This window comes from Eurosta solidaginis, chromosome 3, assembly GCF_040869045.1.
Source record: "Eurosta solidaginis isolate ZX-2024a chromosome 3, ASM4086904v1, whole genome shotgun sequence".
NCBI lineage: Eukaryota > Metazoa > Arthropoda > Insecta > Diptera > Tephritidae > Eurosta > Eurosta solidaginis.
In genome coordinates this window covers 168,193,595-168,211,760 of record NC_090321.1, presented here as the reverse complement: position 1 = coordinate 168,211,760, position 18,166 = coordinate 168,193,595, and the positions used below count along the sequence as shown (strand labels likewise).

General features: G+C 42.1%; 1 protein-coding gene across 2 annotated transcripts in view; it reads right to left on the bottom strand.

Moving 5' to 3' along the window:
* The window catches only part of ari-2 (E3 ubiquitin-protein ligase ari-2), a 186,410-nt gene that overhangs the window by 77,672 nt on the left and 90,572 nt on the right, over window positions 1–18,166 (bottom strand). The window lies entirely within an intron of this gene.

Here is an 18,166-nt window from a genome sequence, read left to right as displayed (position 1 = left end):
CAGGTGTGAACTACCCATATAATAGTTCATTAAATTGCTTAAAAAATTAAGTATTTGCGAGTGGATTGTCCAAACTTTTTTTTAACTGTAAATTCTTGTGGGGATTTTTGCAGTTTAATTAAGGTTGTTGTTTTGCCATAGAGGATAAATTGATATAAGAGCCACCAGTTTGCTACGAGTGGCGAGTAACTCGTTGAAAAACAAAAAAATGTATGTTTTCTATGAGGGAGTTTTTTGATTTGCCTCGCATTTATTCGAACGGTGTAGTCAACTTAAGTAATTTAGATTTTTTGAAAGAGAATTAATTAATGAAATAAATACAATCGTTTAAATAAACGCAAATACGCCACGAAAATGTATATAAGGCATTTTATGCACATCTCGCCCAAAAAAAACAGCGACTACCTACATCGAGCAATTGGCTACAAGTAGCAGACTGGCATCTCTTGTATTAATTTATCCTCTTTGGTTTTGCTATCTGCATTGCCATACCGTTACCGTTTAAAGCAAAATTGTGATCCTTCGAGATGGGAATTTCTTTTAGGATGCAAACACAACGATCATCTAAGACAATAAAAATATGCATGTAATTTTACTTTGAAAAATAAGAATAAAATAATCCACTTAACACTCTAAATGCGAACCTTTTGCAACTTTTCTTATTATATTCAATATCCTCTATTAGGAAAACCCCGTTTTTGAGGAGAGAAAATAGTCCGTTTTGGCAACTATATTGAAATCTATAAATCTTATAAAATAAATGCTGTTATTTTTGAAGTTTCTAATGTGATGTATATATATAAAAGAAAGTGGTGTTAGTTACACTATTTATAACTCAAGAACGGATGAAGAGATTTGGCTGAAAATTGGTGGAGGGGTAGCTTAGAACCAGGATACAGTAGGGCGGGTCGATTTAAAAATCGCTCATTGCTCTGTGAAAATCGTATTCTAGGGATCAAAATAAGAAACTTTGCCGAAGGAACCATACCTCTTAAAACGAATTCTGATGTCCCCCCCCTTTGGGTCCAACTTTTGGGTAGGGGCAATTTCGATTCTACCTGCTGTGTCTTGTGGTGGCTTAAAAAAAACAACACAAGCAATTTTACGATCTGCAATTCTGTCACAGTGATACCTTCATTTTTTAAAACGGTTGAATAAAAAACCCACACAACTATGTTTACGACATGCAAATGCATCACAGTGATGCCTTGGTTTTAAAAGGGGGTTGTAAAAACGCTAATTCTAATAATTTTTTTTAATTTCTTTTCTATTACTAAGTTAAATTAATTTTTTCATTTACATATGTTCTGACTAAATAAATTTCTAAAGAGAAAAATAAACTCCAAAAAGAAAAAAAAACATAGGCATTTCAAATTTGCCTCTACGACCCAAAGGGGGGGGGACATCAGAATTCGTTTTAGAGGTATGGTTCCTTCGGCAAAGTTTTATTTTGATCCCTAGAATATGATTTTCACAGAGCAATGGGCGATTTTTTTGCCTCCCCACAAATCGACCTGGCCTAGGAGACAGACATAGGATACTTTTTATCCCGTTCTGGCTAGGATATGGGTATCAAATGGAAGCTTTTTATGAGTACTTTGATACGGGGTATTTTTCGTACCCGTGGGTGACTAGGGTCTTGAGATATAGGCCAAAACGTGGACGCGGGTACCCCTAGAATGTGTTTATAGAATATGGATAACAAATGAAAGCTGTTGATGAGTGCTTTAGTACATGGTAATTTTCATACCTATGTATTTGTGACTAGGGTCTCGAGAAATAGGCCAAAACGTGGACCAGGGAAACACTAGGATGTGGTTTTACATTATGGGTATCAAATTGAAGCTGTTGATGTGTGCTTTAGTACAGAGTAATCTTTATATCCCTGGGTGACTAGGGTCTAGAGATATAGGCCAAAACCTGCACCCGGATACCCCTAGAATGTGTCTGTAATATGGATATCAAATGAAAGCTGTCACTGAGAGCTTTAAAGTAATTTTCATATACGATTTAGTCGCATCAACCTGGCAAAACTGATAAATATGCATGCGAAGCCGAAATAAAGACATGAATTAGTAATACCCACATACCTATTTACATACGTACTATTCGATTTGCCTGAAATTTGGTATATAAATTTGCCTATATTAGTATTTACGATCCTCTTTTTCCGGGAAGTAGACCAGAGACGGGCTGGAACAGGGATTCGGACTAGGACTAAGACTGAGACTCGCAGTGGGACTGGGACTCGGAATAAGACTGGAACAAAATACATACCACCCTCTGGGAATGGCAATAAGGGATGAAGAAGAATGGGAAAGACTTGAGAGAAGAGAAAAGAGGGAAGGAGAAGGAGACTGAGAAAGAGATAGAGTGAGACGAAGAGAGATAGATGAAGCGAAAAAGGCGGAGGGAGGAGAGAATAAAAGGATTAAGAAAAAGTGAAGAGGGGGAGGGCAGGGATAGACGGAAAAAGCTTATTAAAATGTATGCAGATAGACCAAATTTAGGGCGGAACAACATCTGACGGGTTTGCTAGTTTGCTTATAATATGAAGTACGCCTACGCCAATGGGTGCTGAAAAGTCCCGTTGCGTATTCAAAACAGTTTTTTGTTATAAACTCAGATTAATTTAGTTTAGAAGTCAGATGAAGCTTTTTGCTGTTCGAATAAAAAATATTGTTTAAAGAGGTTTTCGTAGAATAAAGAAAATTTTAGTTTTTGGGAGTAGAGTTATGTTGAATCATGTTTTGAGGAAGACGCTTTGTAATAGTGGGTAATGCTAGAGCTGCATACCGAAGGCAGTGATTCTGGTGCCCAAGGCAGTTATTATCAAAAAAGTTAACAGCGGACGGACCAGGCTCAATCAAAATTTTTTTCAACACTTATATTATTGATATACGGAAGTTTATTTAAGTCGCGACCCTTTTCTCTATTGTACCCTTAGTTATTCGATTAAAGCTCTAATACCTATGAATAAATATAGTTCGGTATAAAAACTTATGCTGATAGAGGGTTTTGCTTTTGAAAAAAAATTTCGTTGCTAATAGAGAAATTTTCAAAGTAGAATTAATACCACTTGAGCTAAGTTTTAAAGCTGGCAATGTGATATATGAAATGGAAGTCAGAGATCATTTTACCATTTAAAACTCATTTTCGTCAAACATGCTGATGGAGGTTATTGCATATAAGAGGGTATTGAATATAAAACGTCCATATATTCATCGTTTTTGAGTTAAAAGATATTTAAAAAAAAAACGTGTCTAACAATAATCCATGGCGCATGCGTCAGCTTCTGTGCAAAATATGGTCGGACGAGTGCATTCCCGACGATTGAAATATGAACGTTCTTCGCCCCGTCCACAAGAAAGGGGATCCTGCAAACTGCGTCAACTATTGCGGAATCACCTTTCTTAATATCGCATATAAGGTCATGTCAGGTGTATTGTGCGATGAATGAAACACAGTGAATTGGCTGATTGAACTTATCAGTGCGGCTTCAGACCTGATTAATCTACCATCAACCAGAAGTTCCCTCTCGGCAAACGAAAATCATGCTCTACAAGTCGCGTATCGTACTCGTCCTGCTATATGGTGCTGAAGCATGGACCATGACAACATCAGATGAAGCGGCTCCGGGAGTGTTTGAGAGAAAAGTTCTTCGAAGGATTTACGGACCTGTACGCTTTGGCGATGGCGAGTACCGAAGAAGATTTAATGATGGGCTGTCCGAGCTTTACGCAGACATCAACATAGTCCAGCGAATGAAAGATGACGCTCCGGCTAAGATAATATATTTATCGAAACCCACGTATGGAAGCAGAGGAAGAGGGCGGCCCCACTCCGTTGGAAAGACCAGATGGAAAATGTTTTAAACTCCCTTGGTGTGGCCAATTGGCGCCAGTTGGCAGAGCGAAGAAGCGACTGGCGCGTTTCTGTTTGATTTCTACATATCAAAGCTGCTTTCCTCACCAGAAGAAGTTACTATCACTTTTGCGCATAACATGGCCTAGTCGGTTTTACCATTTTAGCTTTTTTCAAGCTAGCTTTCAGTGTTTTGAGAAATTTGTTAGCTCTTTTTAACTTCTTTTCAAAATTTTAGAAATTTGGTGTATATTAAATTTTAAGAACATTGAATGAATTGCTAGCGTTATGGTAGGCAGCAATCGAGGAATATCAACCAAATAGCGATTTAGTTCCGTATGTTTGCCATTCGATTCAATAGGCGGTTTCATCTGCTTCAAAACTACATCCGAGCGAAATTTAAGTTTTTGATTTCAGAAACATTTAACTGGTTTTCTAAGTTCGCAAATACACAAAAGAGCTTGTTATTTGCTGGCATTAACGGTGGCTTGAACCATTGCGAACTGCTCTACACGAACGAGATAATATTTTTCTAAAATTGTAATAAGAAAAAATTTTCAAAATGAAAAAATAGGGGTTTGAAAATCAGGAAAAGAGCTCAACAAAATTATGACCAACTATCACATTTTTCAGATCATTTTTATCCTTTTCAGGAACTACAGAACTGTTGAAAATCTACTCACAACACCAATTTATTTTTAATTTTAAAATTTTTTAAAATTTCGACTTTCCGAAAAATGTAAATGATGGTCGAAATTTTGCAGAACTTTTTTTCTCCTTCGAAGTTTTTTTTTTTAATTTTCGACTTTTGTAAAAACTGTGAACATTCAGCGTAAAATTGCAGATTTTTTCTCTCCTTTTCAGGAACTCTAGAGCTATTTGAAACCCACTAAGAAAAGTTTTTGTTGTTTTTGTTTTACGATATTTTGTATTCAACTTCATATATAAGCTGAACACAGATGGCATCTGTAAACTATTTTAATTATTTTCTATGAAATTTTAGTTTTTTACTAGAAGTATTAAATGTTTATGCTGATAAGTTTTTGATGAATAAAATAAAGCAAAGGCTTGAAAAGTTGAGTTAAACTTTTAGCTTTTTTTTAGCTTTAATAATTTTTATTTAGCCTTTTTTAACTTATTTTTTTTTGCCCATCTAGCATTTTTTCTGAAATAATTCTTATACTACGTTGATGTCTGCGTAAAGCTCGTACAGCTCATTATTAAATCTTCTTCGGTGCTCGCCATTTAGGAGAGCAGAGAAGTGTTCCCTACATAACATAAGTCCTCTCTAGACCTCGGTTATAAGATCGTCGTTTTCGTTCTTATAGGAGTTTGCCCTGGACTTAAAACTTGGTAGAATTTGCGGCCGTTATTCCTAGTGGCTAGCAGCTCAAGCTCCTCACGTCTTTCTGCCTCTGCTTCTTTCTTTCTCGCTTCCGTTTTCAACTCGCGGTACTGTTCACACACTCTTCTTGTTGCGCTCGATTTTAAAGTAGCCCTGTATGCAGCGTCTTTTCTTGCGGTTACAACGCGGCATTCTTCATCGTAGCAGTTGTTTTCGCGTGGTCGTCGTTAACCAATTTTTTCCTCCGCTGCGGTACGAAGTGCTTTAGAGATATGCTCCCACTGCTCCTGCATTCCGTTTGGTTGACTTGTGCTCTCAGCGAGCAGGTGTGAGAGTCAAGTTGCGAAATCATTGGCAGTTTGTTGCGATTGCAGCCTTTCGAGGTCTAGCTTTCCTTGCGGAGCGTATTTTGGCTGCGACGAAATAATGGTCCGAGTCGATATTGGCTCCTCGGATCGTGCACTCATATAAAACACTGGAATCATGCCATCCGTCTATCACAACGTGGTCGATCTGATTGCGTGTATTTCGATCAGGGGACAGCCATGAATGATATACAGCTTGATGAATGATATATTGGAAAATTTTGTTTTATTCAGAGAGCGGCGAGACGTTCGTCCACAGACGTGAACGCCATTACTTGGCGACAAAGTCTCCCTCCCACCACGAATCCCACGCCGAAACTGCGCTCACTTGTCTGGCCGCTCTAGTAGATGTCACACATTTTAATCTTCTTTCTTCCTTGCTTCGTCCAACCCATTTATCGGATCCTGGTAATGTCGGACTTTGCTTTTGACTTTCCCCACCAAGGGACCCAATTTAATTTGTTGCTCCGCTCTCGCAAAATGTCGCCTTCGGACCAGCTCCCTGCAGCTGGAATGCTCCATACCCTCCTGCTCCGGGAAGGAATTTAGCCTAAACCCGGTCCTCGGATGTGGTTCTGCTGCATATGCCGGAAAAGAATCTATGTACCTCAGACGGTCATACTCATGTTATTATTAAGCGTGACAGATGGCTGCATCGTTCGGGATATTCTGGGTTAGAAGACAACGTTTTCGTCCCCGAAATTTCTACAAAATTTTTGTGGCTCCCTGCTGTTCACGTCTAAGGATGTCCCACGCAATGCGCTCAAGCGTACCTCCGCCACCTTCTAGCAGCAATGCCACATCAACTGCCCGCTGTTGCTCGCGCCAAATGGCAACTAATGCGGCCGGTCCAGCACCAGCACCCCGTCCCGCCTCTCCTTCTTGGCACACTCACTCGAGTAAGAAGGAGTCATAACCTCCTAGTCCCCCACACCATGTGCTTTGTATGTCAGCTAAGCATATTTATGATTGCGACATCGGCCCAATGCAGTCCATGCCTTGGCCGATGCCACCTTCGTAGATGTTCCTGGCTTGGCAATGGCGCATTCGTTGCACCGTGCTGCCAAACTGCAAGTACCAGCCCATCAATACCAGGTACTTCAGCAGCAGTCGGATACCATACACGATAATGACTTAATCCTTCAAGGTTTGTCTTCCCATCTCTAAGCCCCAGAGTGACGACTGCCCTGCGCCCCCCGTTGCACTTCAGAATTCTGCAACTAAATTGCAACGGTTTTACCGGAAAGATCGCGGAGATAGTTAACTACATAAATAAAAATAAAAGCCGTATATCCGCAATTCAAGAAACAAAGCTAACTGCCAGATAGCACTACCAAACTTGCGGTTGTTACAACATTCATAGGCAAGATCGCACAAGAGGTAATGGTGGTGGCCTTGCCGTTATCACTCATCACACAGTGCAATATTGTATACTTCAATCAAACATCAGCCGCTGGGACAAAACCTTAGAAAGTCAAGGCATAACCATCCGGTCAGGCGATGTTGACCTAGAAATTAATTAATTAATTAACATCAATATCACTCCTGTCGCCTGCTGTCTAAGTGGCTATCGCCCTGATATCAGGGCGCTACTTAGTATTATTCTTAGCGAGTTCAACGCTCACCATACCTCTGGCATTCCAGCTTGTGAGCGACACCAATGGCAGGCAGCTAGCACAGCAAATAGACAACACGACTTCCTGCACGATAAACGAACATCATAGGAGATGCTCGTGGCATTCGACCTGTCAAAAGCTTTGCACATAGTCAACCACGGCACGCTATTCCAAAACATAGAAGGTTCACCGTCTAAAAAGATTGATTGGTGTCGGACGAATCATTTGAGGTGATTCCAATTTTTTAGAGAAATTAGCAGTGCATTATTCTCATTATTATTAAATAATGAAATAAAATGAATTGAGCTGAAATTCTTTGTATACGTACATATATAAAATGAATTTCGTTCATATAAGTATATATTTAAATGACCAAGCACTTTTAATATTAATAATAGTGTTTTTAAATACATACATTTATATAGTTAACGCATGCTTTTGTTATCAAATTGAAAACGTACAAATGTTGAGTTACATAGTACTACATTTTAGTGTGCCATACAGAACGTTTTCTATTGGTTTAAGCAATGAAACAGCAAAACCGTATCTTTTTAGTCATCATAACAAAGACAAAAATCAGCGAGTGCATATTTTTCCTTGAAGCCTTCTGTGGGCGAATATAACAATAATGTAAGCCTTTTCAAATTTTAGAAAATTTAGTAGGTTGGCTGATAGCGGGCCATCACTTGCTTGCAGTGTATACCTACCTACTTGCGAAAGCAATTAGTGCATACGTACAACAGATGTCTATTATTAGCTATGAATATATAACATGGATCAGTAAAATGCGGTTAAACAGGCAAGGTTTACTAAGCTCGAACGAATTCTTCGCGGAATTTCCAAACTTACTCCTTATTTCAATGAGCTGACCCAAATAATAAACTGCCTTTGACATGTTTATTCGACTTGTTAAATCTTATTTTAACTTACCTAATAAAAGTTAGCATAATGCAGCGCATTCTCAAATTTGGAATCACCTCAAATGATTCGTACAACACCAAAAATGATTCGCAGTTTTTTAGAAGGCAGCAATGTCATTCGAGGTGTATGACGATATTAACGTGGTGAAAGCAACTTGCATCATACAATGACAAAATGTTGCATACACACAAATATTTTCGTTCATATACTCATGTATTTCAAATAACAATATCTAAGAATGATTTCTTCGTATTCGCAAAACTCGAAATATAGTCATCCGTTGAGCTTGTTCAAGCAAAAAAGAAATACCTACCTATATGCCTTTTTTTTTGTAACCTTGAGCACTAAATTCTAATCTAACAAGTAAGGACGGGACTGTCTTCGGCTGTGCCGAAGAATTCATACCTTTCATGAATGGGACTGAAAAATTATCTTATCCCGTTCGTAATCTCCAAATAATCGGATGTATAAGATAAGAAATATATACTGAACAGATCTACATACCTAAACGATTTTTAAGATAAATATAAAATAACAAATAGGTAGGTACTTTGTGTGAGGATGCAAAGTTTCAGGTTTTTTGTGGTCTGCGTGTAAAAACTATGACTACGAATCACATATTTCAACAATATATGACGTAAACGTAACTATTTGATGAAATTTGATGAATTTTGAAGCTTCTAGCCGTAAAAAAGGGGCAAAAATGACAGTTTATATGGGGTATATAATATATATACCACCGATCTCTATGATTTTTTCAGACAACAATATATGCTATATACGTAAGCATTTGGTGAAATTTGAAGCCTCTAGCTGTTAAAATGGGGCAGAAATTGCGCAAAGTTTCTTATCTGAGCAATCGGTTGTATGAGATATATGCTATATATACCACCGATCTCAATGATTTTTTCAGACAACAATATATGCTATATACGTAAGTATTTGGTGAAATTTGAAGCTTCTAGCTGTAAAAATGGGGGAGAAATTGCGCAAAGTTTCTTATCTGAACAATCGGTTGTATGAGATATATAATATATATGTATACAACCGATCTCTATGGTTTTCTGAGACAACAATATATGCTATATACGTAAGCATTCGGTGAAATTTGAAGCTTCTAAAATGGGGCTGAAATTGCGAAAATATGTATATATATATATATTATTATTTTTTGCCGAAGGAACCATACCTCTAAAACGAATTCTGATGTCCCCCCCTTTGGGTCGAACTTTTGGGTAGGGGCAATTTCAATTCAATCTGCTGTGTCTTGTGGTGGCTTAAAAAAAACAACACAAGCAATTTTATGATCTGCAATTGTGTCACAGTGATACCTTCATTTTTTAAAACGGTTCAATAAAAAACCCACACAACTGTTTACGACATGCAAATGCATCACAGTGATGCCTTGGTTTTAAAAGGGGGTTGTAAAAACGCTAATTTCTAATAATTTTTTTTAATTTCTTTTCTATTACTAAGTTAAATTCATTTTTTCATTTACATATGTTCTGACTAAATAAATTTCTAACGAGAAATAAACTCCAAAAAGAAAAAACATAGGCATTTCAAAGTGGGATTTTTCAAAATTTGCCCCTACGACCCAAAGGGGGGGGGGGGGGGGGGGGGGCATCAGAATTTGTTTTAGAGGTATGGTTCCTTCGGCAAAGTTTCTTATTTTGATCCCTAGAATATGATTTTCGCAGAGCAATGGGCAATTTTTTTGCCTCCCCACAAATCGACCCGGCCTAATATATATATATATACTATATATATATATATGCTATATATACATAGTTTAATATTTAAGAATTCATGAGCTTAACACCGGCTTATAATTATTGAATATCAAGATATAATCGAATTTGGCTGAAACTTCGCAAATACAATATATTGCTTTCTTGCTATATGTCAGAATGTTACTACATACCACCATATATATCTAATATTATCTAATATCTAATATATATTATAAATGGCAAAGTTTGGATGTGAAGATGTTTGGATGTTTGGATGTTTGGATGTTTGTCCAGACGTTTGTCTTTGTGACTCAATCACGCAAGAACGGCTGGACCGATTTGGATGAAATTTTGCACACATATAGCCAATAGTCTAGAAGGATCTACTAGCTATATATTTTTGAAAAGGGGCGTGGTCGCCGCCCCCTTGGAACAGTTATAATTTGATTATTATATTTTTTCGTCTTTGCGACTGAATCACGCCAGAATGGCTACACGGATTTTGATGAAATTTGGGACACAGACAGTAGTCTACTAGCGAAATTTTTTTCGAACATGGAAAGAGGGGTGGGGGTCCCACGACCCCTTCGAGAAATTATTTTTCAATAATTTTTACACATTATAACTTTACGTATACTGGCCTTCACCAATATCACAGACTCAAGGGGTCAAATAAGTCGAGGGCTTACAAAGTAAGCAGTGACAAGGAGGACTTTTTCGGGATCATTTGAGCGCTCTTCCGGCATCATTTCTGGATGGTTTTCGGGATCCGTCCGGGATATCGTCGGGGTCATTTGGGGACTTTTTCGGGATCATTTGGGGGCTCTTCCGGCATCATTTCTGGATGGCTTTCGGGATCCGTCCGGGATCTCGTCGGGGTCATTTGGGGACTTTTCGGGATCATTTTGGGGCTCATCCGGCATCATTTCTGGATGGTTTTCGGGATCCGTCCGGGATCCTGTCGGGGTCATTTCGGGACTTTTTCGCGACTAATACGGGATCATTTGGGAACCCTTTCGGCATCATTTCTGGATGGTTTTCGGGATCCGTCCGGGATCCCATTAGAGTAATTTCGGGACTATTAGGGGATCATTTGGGAACCTTTCCGGCATCATTTCTGGATAATTTTTGGGGATCCGTCCGGGATGCCGCCGAGGTCATTTCGGGACTATTTCGGGATCATTTAGGATACCTACCGGCATCATTTCTGGATGGTTTTTGGGATTCGTCCGGGATCCCGTCGTGGTCCTTTCGGGACTTTTTTTCGACTAATACGGGATCATTTGCGGACCCTTTCGGCATCATTTCTGGATAGTTGTCGGGATCCCGTCACGGTCATTTCGGGACTATTAGGGGATCATTTGAGGACCTTTCCGGCATCATTTCTGTATTGTTTTCGGAATCCTTTCGGGAACCCGTCAGGGTCATTTTGGGACTTTTTTGGGGCTAATACGGGATCATTTGGGGATCCTCTAGGGGTCGTTTCGTGACTTTTTCTGTTTTATTTCGGGATCATTTGGGGACCCTTCCGGCATAATTTCTTGATGGTTTGCCGGATCCATCAGGGTCATTTCGGGACCATTTTGGTATCATTTGGGGACCTTTCCGAGATCATTTCTGGATCCGTCCGGGATGCCGTAGGAGCCATTTCGGGATTTTTTGTTACTTTTCCGGGTTAGTTTTTGGACCCTTCCGGGATCATTTCTGGATCTGTGCGGCATCCCATCTGGGTCATTTCCGGACTATTTCGGGATCATTTTGGGATCCTTCCGGAATCATTTCTGTATGGTTTTCGCGATCCGTCGTTGATTCCCTCGGAGCCATTTCGGAACCTTTTCTGGAGTATGTCGGGGTCATTTGGGGACTTTTTCGGGATCATTTGGGGCTCTTCCGGCATCATTTCTGGATGGTTTTCGGGATCCGTGCGGGATCTCGTCGGGGCCATTTGGGGACTTTTTCGGGATCATTTGGGGGCTCTTCCGGCATCATTTCTGGATGGGTTTCGGGATCCGTCCGGGATATCGTCGGGGTCATTTGGGGACTTTTTCGGGATCAATTGGGGGCTCTTCCGGCATCATTTCTGGATGGTTTTCGGGATCCATCCGGGATCCCATCAGGGTAATTTCGGGACTATTAGGGGATCATTTGTGGACATTTCCGGCATCATTTCTGGATAATTTTCGGTATCCGTCCGGGATGCCGACGAGGTCATTTCGGGATTATTTCGGGATCATTTGGGATACCTACCGGCATCATTTCTGGATGGTTTTTGGGATTCGTCCGGGATCCCGTCGGGGTCATTTCGGCACTTTTTCTCGACTAATACGGGATCATTTGCGGAACCTTTCGGCATAGTTTCTGGATAGTTGTCGGGATCCGTTTGGGATCCCGTCACGGTCATTTCGGAACTATTAGGGGATCATTTGAGGACCTTTCCGGCATCATTTCTGGATAGTTTTTGGAATCCTTTCGGGATCCCGTCAGGGTAATTTCTGGACTTTTCCGAGACTATTTCGGGATCATTTTGGGACCTTCGCAAGATCATTTCTGGATGGATTTCGGGATTTGTCCGGGATGCCCTCAGGGTCATTTTGGGACTATTAGGTGAGCATTTGAGGACCGTTGCGGCATAACTTCTGGATGGTTTTCGGTATCCGTTCAGATTCCCGTCGGAATAATTGCGGAACTTTTTCGGGATCATTGGGGTCCCTTCCAAAATCATTTCTGAATGGTTTTTGGGATTCGTCCGGCATCCCGTCGGGGTCATTTCGGGACTTTTTCTCGACTAATACGGGATCATTTGCGGGCTCTTTCGGTATCATTTCTGGATAGTTGTCGGGATCCGTTCGGGATCCCGTCAGGGTCTTTTCGGAACTATTGGGACATCATTTGAGGACCTTTCCGGCATCATTTCTGGTTAGTTTTCGGGATCCTTTCCGGGTCCCATCAGGGTCATTTCGGGACTTTTTCGGCATCATTTAAGATAGGTTTTCAGGATTCGTCCGGTATCCGTCAGGGTAATTTCTGGACTTTTCCCAGACTATTTCGGGCTAATTTTGGGACCCTCCCAAGATCATTTCTGGATGGATTTCGGGATCTGTCCGGGATGCCGTCAGGGTCATTTTGGGACTATTAGGTGATCATTTGAGGACCTTTTCGGCATCACTTCTGGATGGTTTTCGGTATCCGCTCAGGATCCCGTCGGAATTATTGCGGGACTTTTTCGGGATCATTGGGGTCCCTTCCAAAATCATTTCTGGATGGTTTTTGGGATTCGTCCGGCATCCCGTCGGGTTCATTTCGGGACTTTTTCTCGACTAATACGGGATCATTTGCGGGCCCTTTCGGCATCATTTCTAGATAGTTGTCGGGATCCGTTCGGGATGCCGTCACTGTCATTTCAGGACTATTAGGGGTTCATTTGAGGACCTTTCCGGCATCATTTCTGGATAGTTTTCGGAATCCTTTCGGGGTCCAGTCAGGGTCATTTCGGGACTTTTTCGGGATCATTTAGAGATGGCTTTCAGGATTCGTCCGGGAACCCGTCAGGGTAATTTCTGAACTTTTCCGAGACTATTTCGGGATAATTTTGGGACCTTCCCAAGATCATTTCTGAATGGATTTTGGGATCAGTCCGGGATGCCGTTAGGGTCATTTTGGTATTAGGTGATCATTTGAGGACCTTTCCGGCATCACTTCTGGATGATTATCGGTATCCGATCAGGATCCCCTCGGAATCATTGCGGGACTTTTTCGGGATCATTTGGGGTCCCTCCCAAGATCATTTCTGGATGGATTTCGGGATCTGTCCGGGATCCCGTCAGGGTCATTTAGGGGTGCGTTCGAGATCCCGTCAGGGTCATTTCGAGACTTCTTCGGGAATATATCGGGATCATTTCTGGATGGTTTATGGGATCCGTCCATGACCCCTTAAGGGTCATTTCGGGACTATTAGGTGATCATTTGAGGACCTTTCCGGCGTCACTTCATTTGGGATTCCTTCCGGCATCATTTCTGGATGGTTTTCGGGATTTGTCCGGGATCCCGTCGGGGTTATTTCGGGACCTTTTCGGGGCTAATACGGGATCATTTGGGGATCCTCTAGGGGTCGTTTCTTGACTTTTTCTGTATTATTTCGGGATCATTTTGGGACCCTTTCGGCATAATTTCTTGATGGTTTGCCGGATCCATCAGGGTCATTTCGGGACCATTTTGGGATCATTTGGGGACCCTTCCGATATCATTTCTGGATCCGCCCGGGATGCCGTAGGAGCCATTTCGGGATTTTTTGTTACTTTTCCGGGATAGTTTTTGCACCCTTCCGGGATCATTTCTGGATCTGTGCGGGATCCCATCTGGGTCAATTCCGGACTATTTCGGGATCATTTTGGAATCCTTCCGGAATCATTTCTGTATGGTTTTCGCGACCCATCGTGGATCCCCTCGGAGCCATTTCGGAACTTTTTCTGGAGTTAGTCGGGATAATTTAGGGACCCTTCCTGGATATTTTCTGGATGGTTTCTGAGATCCGTCCGGGAGCCCGTCAGGGTAATTTCGGAACTTTTTCGGGACTATTTCGGGATCAATTTGGTACCCTTCAGGCATCATTTCTGTGTGGTTATCTGGATAAGTCTAGAATCGTGTCTTTGTCATTTCGGGTTTTTTTGGGACTACTTCGGGAACTTTTGGAAACACTTCCGGGGCGTTTCTGGATGGTTTTCGGGATCCGTCCGCGATAGCGTCGGGGTCATTTCGTGGCTTTTTCTGGATAATTTCGTTATCATTTTGGGATCCTATCAGGTTATCAGCTCATAAAGTTCTATTTTTTACTCAATTACAAAAATAAAATGCATTAGACAGAAAAAAATTTTAAACAGATAACTTTATAAGCAGGCTAACGTGAAAGCCCACATATTTCATTTTCTCCTTGCGGACGGGGCCGCGGGTAAAGGCTAGTATATTATAAATGGGAAAGTTTGGATGTTAAGATGTTTGGATGTTTAGATGTTTGGATGTTTGGATGTTTGGATGTTTGGATGTTTGGATGTTTGTCCAGACGTTTGTCTTTGTGACTCAATAACGCAAGAACGGCTGGACCGATTTGAATGAAATTTTGCACACATATAGCCAATAGTCTAGAAGGATCTACTAGCTATATATTTTTCAAAAGGGGCGTGGTCCCCGCCCCCTAGGAACAGTTATAATTTAATTATTATATTTTTTCGTCTTTGCGTCTGAATCACGCCAGAATGGCTACACGGATTTTGATGAAATTTGGGACACAGACAGTAGTCTACTAGCGAAATTTTTTTTCGAACATGGAAAGAGGGGTGGGAGTCCCACGACCCTTCGAGAAATTATTTTTCATAATTTTTACACATTATAACTTTACGTATACTGGCCTTCACCAATATCACAGACTCAAGGGGTCAAATAAGTCGAGGGCTTACAAAGTAAGCAGTGACACCCTCCGCCCGCCCCCTTTATCTCCCCCTCTGGTGTAAAATCCATAAATTGTTATAACTCAATCTAAATTTTCTCCTAAATCAATAGTTTTTGGTATCTGGTACATACAGAACGAGATCTAGACAATTTTGGAGGAACGATCAGTGGTCCTCTCCTCTACTCCCGCCATCCGCCCTCCATCAATTGTTTTTATTAGCACGCTTTTATTAGCTTTACCTGTATGTTTCTATCTAACTTTTTATTCGCTCCAATGCGCCTGCTGCCTTATTAACATGGTTTTATAATTAGCTTCACCTTATTTGTAATCCCGTAAGGGTCATATCGAGACCCTTCCGGGATCATTTCTGGATGGTTTTCGGGATCGGTGCGGGATTACGCCGGGGTAATTTCGGGACTTTTTCGGGACTATTTCGGGATCACATTGGGACCCTTCCGGGATCATTTCTGTATAGTTTACGGGATCTGTCCGGGATCCCGTCGGGGTTATTTTGGAACATTTTCGGGACTATTCCGGAATCATTTCGGGACTATTTCGCGATCATTTGGGGACCCTTCCGGCATCATTTTTTGATGGTTTTCGGGATCCGTGCGGGATCTCGTCGGGGTCATATGGGGACTTTTCCGGGATCATTTGAGGGCTCTTCCGGCATCATTTCTGGATGGTTTTCGGGATCCGTCCGGGATATCGTCGGGGTCATTTGGGGACTTTTTCGGGATCATTTGGGGGCTCTTCCGACATCATTTCTGGATGGTTTTCGGGATCCGTCCGGGATCTCGTCGGGGTCATTTGGGGACTTTTTCGGGATCATTTTGGGGCTCATCCGGCATCATTTCTGGATGGTTTTCGGGATCCGTCCGGGATCCCGTCGGGGTCATTTCGGGACTTTTTCGCGACTAATACGGGATCATTTGGGAACCCTTTCGGCATCATTTCTGGATGGCTTTCGGGATCCGTCCGGGATCCCGTCGGGGTAATTTCGGGACTTTTTCGCGACTAATACGGGATCATTTGGGAACCCTTTCGGCATCATTTCTGGATGGTTTTCGGGATCCGTCCGGGATCCCATTAGGGTAATTTCGGGACTATTAGGGGATCATTTGGGAACCTTTCCGGCATCATTTCTGGATAATTTTCGGGATCCGTCCGGGATGCCGACGAGGTCATTTCGGGACTATTTCGGGATCATTTGGGATACCTACCGGCATCATTTCTGGATGGTTTTTGGGATTCGTCCGGGATACGTCGTGGTCCTTTCGGGACTTTTTTTCGACTAATACGGGATCATTTGCGGACCCTTTCGGCATCATTTCTGGATAGTTGTCGGGATCCCGTCACGGTCATTTCGGGACTATTAGGGGATCATTTGAGGACCTTTCCGGCATCATTTCTGTATTGTTTTCGGAATCCTTTCGGGATCCCGTCAGGGTCATTTTGGGACTTTTTTGGGGCTAATACGGGATCATTTGGGGATCCTCTAGGGGTCGTTTCGTGACTTTTTCTGTTTTATTTCGGGATCATTTGGGGACCCTTCCGGCATAATTTCTTGATGGTTTGCCGGATCCATCAGGGTCATTTCGGGACCATTTTGGGTTCATTTGGGGACCCTTCCGAGATCATTTCTGGATCCGTCCGGGATGCCGTAGGAGCCATTTCGGGATTTTTTGTTACTTTTCCGGGATAGTTTTTGGACCCTTCCGGGATCATTTCTGGATCTGTGCGGGATCCCATCTGGGTCATTTCCGGACTATTTCGGGATCATTTTGGGATCCTTCCGGAATCATTTCTGTATGGTTTTCGCGATCCGTCGTTGATTCCCTCAGAGCCATTTCGGAACCTTTTCTGGAGTATGTCGGGGTCATTTGGGGACTTTTTCGGGATCATTTGGGGCTCTTCTGGCATCATTTCTGGATGGTTTTCGGGATCCGTGCGGGATATCGTCGGGGTCATTTGGGGACTTTTTCGGGATCATTTGGGGGCTCTTCCGGCATCATTTCTGGATGGTTTTCGGGATCCGTCCGGGATATCGTCGGGATCATTTGGGGACTTTTTCGGGATCATTTGGGGGCTCTTCCGGCATCATTTCTGGATGGTTTTTGGGATCCGTCCGGGATCCCATTAGGGTAATTTCGGGACTATTAGTGGATCATTTGTGGACCTTTCCGGCATCATTTCTGGATAATTTTCGGTAACCGTCCGGGATGCCGACGAGGTCATTTCGGGATTATTTCGGGATCATTTGGGATACCTACCGGCATCATTTCTGGATGGTTTTTGGGATTCGTCCGGGATCCCGTCGGGGTCATTTCGGGACTTTTTCTCGACTAATACGGGATCATTTGCGGACCCTTTCGGCATAATTTCTGGATAGTTGTCGGGATCCGTTCGGGATCCCGTCACGGTCATTTCGGAACTATTAGGGGATCATTTGAGGACCTTTCCGGCATCATTTCTGGATAGTTTTTGGAATCCTTTCGGGATCCCGTCAGGGTCATTTCGGGGCTTTTTCGGAATCATTTCAGGATTCGTCCGGGAACCCGTCAGGGTAATTTCTGGACTTTTCCGAGACTATATATACTGGATGGTTTTTGGGATTCGTCCGGCATCCCGTCGGGGTCATTTCGGGACTTTTTCTCGACTAATACGGGATCATTTGCGGGCCCTTTCGGTATCATTTCTGGATAGTTGTAGGGATCCGTTCGGGATGCCGTCAGGGTCTTTTCGGAACTATTGGGAGATCATTTGAGGACCTTTCCGGCATCATTTCTGGTTAGTTTTCGGGATCCTTTCCGGGTCCCATCAGGGTCATTTCGGGACTTTTTCGGCATCATTTAAGATTGGTTTTCAGGATTCGTCCG